The 3,148-nt window shown below is 49.4% G+C and overlaps 1 protein-coding gene across 1 annotated transcript in view; it reads right to left on the minus strand.

Annotated features, from left to right (window-relative positions):
* Window positions 1-2,978: 2,978 nt before the first annotated feature.
* The window catches only part of megf6 (multiple EGF like domains 6), a 611,064-nt gene continuing 610,894 nt past the window's right edge, over window positions 2,979-3,148 (minus strand). Inside the window, 1 exon segment of the mRNA XM_033047803.1 lies at window positions 2,979-3,132. The gene's annotated coding sequence lies outside the window, so the exon portion shown is untranslated.

Below are 3,148 nucleotides of genomic sequence, written 5' to 3' on the forward strand. Positions count from 1 at the left end.
GCTTTGGCGTAGCCAGTGTCCAGGGCAGTTTGCTTTAGCTAGTGTCTATGGCCATTTTTCTGTCAATGTCTATGGTTCTAGCCACCTTTAGGAGGCTCCTCTAAGAGGTGCAAGTGGTCCGATGATTACGGACTGCCTCCTGACAGCAAACGCCACCCAATGACCAGCTGACCACCCAATGACCAGCTGACCACCCAATGACCAGCTGGCCACCCAATGATCAGCTGTGGCCACTCCAGTGGGAGGAGGATATATCACTGACCAGCCCAATTATTTTGACAATGGGTTTTGTGTAAAACAAGCTGGACAGCAGCAGACGCCTGCTTCTTTATCACCATCCTGAGGACTCGGATAATGAATTACGAATTCAAGCTATTGTTCGGTATCTAATGGTAAAAGCAGGTAAGTGGTGGGTGGAATAGTCCTTTTAATAAATGGAGCTCTGGGCACTCCCTGTGGTTCCTGCCTTGGTATCAGCCTGGCTGTGGCCTAGTATATGGCTGAATACTGCTGGTATATGGTGAGCTCCAGTCAGAGGTCCTGTCCCCAAGAGGGGAAGCAGCAAGTATTGGGCCGAGTGGCCTGCTGCAGAAGGTCCAGTTCCCTAGGTTTTCTGATGGGTTGCGGGAGAGGGGAAGGATGTGCTGGCATTGGAGAGGGTCCAGAGGAGGTTTATGAGAATGATCCCAGAAATGAGTGGATTAACATAAGATGAGCATTTGATGGCACTGGGCCTGTACTCGCTGGAGTTTAGTATGATGAGATGGGGGGGGGGGGGGGGGTAGACTCATAACGTGATACAGTGTGGAAACAGGCCCTTTGTCACAACTTATCCACGCGACCAACATGTCCCAGCTACACTAGTCCCACCTGCCTGCGTTTGGCCCATATCCCTCCAAACCTGTCCTATCCATGTACCCGTCTAACTTTCACAAATGTTGGAATAGTCCCTGCCTCAATACCTCCTCTGGCAGCTCATTCCATACACCCCCACTCTTTGTGTGATAAAAAAATAAACTTACCCAATAATGAAAGGCCAGGATAGAATGAATGTGGTGAAGATCTTTCCACTAGTGGTAGAGTCTATGACCAGAGGCCTCCTATAACAGAATTCCTCCTCATAGGCTCCAAAGCCACACTCAGCAAAATCAATAACCCCACTCTCACCATCGACGGCACCACTGTCTCCCCATCTCCCCAGGCCCGCAACCTTGGCGTGATCTTTGATTCCACCCTCTCCCTTGAGCCTCACATCCGCCATGTCATTAAAACCTCCTTCTTTCATCTCCGCAACATCGCCAAACTCAGACCCTCTCTCACACCGCCTGCTGCTGAAAGACTCATCCATGCCTTCATCTCCTCCCGACTGGACTACAGCAACTCACTTCTCCTTGGCATCAGCTCCACCTACATCAACCGACTCCAACTGGTCCAGAACGCAGCCACCCGACTCATCACCCACACCAAATCCTGGCATCACATCACTCCAGTCCTCAAAAAACTTCACTGGCTTCCCATCTCCCACCGGATCACCTACAAAATCCTGGTCCTCACCTACAAAGCCCTCCACCATCTGGCCCCCCCATATCTCACTGACCTCCTCTCCCCCTACCAACCCTCACGGTCCCTCAGATCCACATCAGCCGGTCTCCTCTCCATCCACAAGTCCAACCTCCGCAGTTTTGGGGACAGAGCCTTCTCCAGGGCAGCTCCCAGGCTCTGGAACTCCCACCCCCAACTGATCCGCAATTCCGTGTCCCTCACCATCTTCCAGTCCCGCCTCAAGACCCATCTCTTCACCTCTGCCTATCCTTAGCCCCACGTCCCCGTCCCTTTTCATCTGTGCATTAATTGCCTCATACTGTGTTTTGTATTGAATTCTGTCTTTACTTTGTGTACTAGTCATGTCTCTACTATTTATTTCATTCCCCTTACATGTTTTTCCTCTACATGCTCAATTTTTGTAAGGTGTCCTTGAGACTCTTGAAAGGCGCCCATAAATAAAATTTATTATTATTATTATTATTATAGCCTCAGAATAAAAGGATGTACCTTTAGAAAGAGGAGGAGGAATTTCTTTAGTCAAAGGGTGGTGAATCTGTGGAAGACTGTGGAGGCCAAGTCAATGGGTATTTTAAAGACGGAGATTGATAGATTCTTGATTAGTACAGGTGTCAGGGGTTCTGTGGAGAAGGCAGGAGAATGGGTTTGAGAGGGAAAGATAGATCAGCCATGATTGAATAGTGGACTGGATGGGCCGAATGGCCTAAGTCTGCTCCTAGACATGGAATTAGGGGCGACCTTGTGCACCTATGGAAGACTGCAGGTCCCTGAGCCCTGGTCTTAGCTCAGCTCCATCAGCCAGTCCTGGGAGTCAATGTAGATGATTGTAGATCTACACCATTGACTGTACATGGAGAGCAAACCTTTCTCCCCACCAGCAGGGGGCCTGGGGTCCAGTGGATGAAGGTGGTGGGTGTTCCACAGGTGGCCCCTCTACTCCATTGCTAGACGGGTGAGTCCGGGACTGGGCTGTGGGTCAATACCAGTGGTGTTGGAGAAACCATGCACGCTGATCCCACTAGCTCCTGTCTGTTGTGCACCCTCCTGAATTACACGTGAATCACTGGGTTGAAGACAAATGATTGTGGATAGGTGAAACAGCTCAGCCTCCAGACATCTGCAAGAGTTTTGTAGAAATGCAGAAAAAGGCAACTGCACATGCTGGTTGACCAAAAAAAGACACAAAGTGCTGGAGTAACTCAGGCAGCATGCAGCCTGCCCCGCTGAGTTATTCCAACACTTTAAGTGGTAAATATGGTCACTTTGATTTTCAGACATTGTTTCTTGTAAAAGAATGGGCATATTCTACAAGGGCATGTTCAATTACAGCAGCTGTACAGGATCACTGGTAGTAGCTGAGCCCTAGAACTGTGTGAAATACTGAAATGACTGCAGCAGAAGGATACCTCCAGTGCTGTGTTGGTAACAGTCCGGTACACTGCCGAGCAGCCAGTATCCTTGCATTGGCACTGCATCAAAGTCCACGGTGTAACGTCAGCTTAAACACTGAGAGGATATCAAGTGAGAAGAAAACAGGTTGTCCCGTAAACAAAGAAATTAGGCTGCACCCTTGGTGTTTTGGTCA

This window comes from Amblyraja radiata, chromosome 31, assembly GCF_010909765.2.
Source record: "Amblyraja radiata isolate CabotCenter1 chromosome 31, sAmbRad1.1.pri, whole genome shotgun sequence".
Lineage (NCBI taxonomy): Eukaryota > Metazoa > Chordata > Chondrichthyes > Rajiformes > Rajidae > Amblyraja > Amblyraja radiata.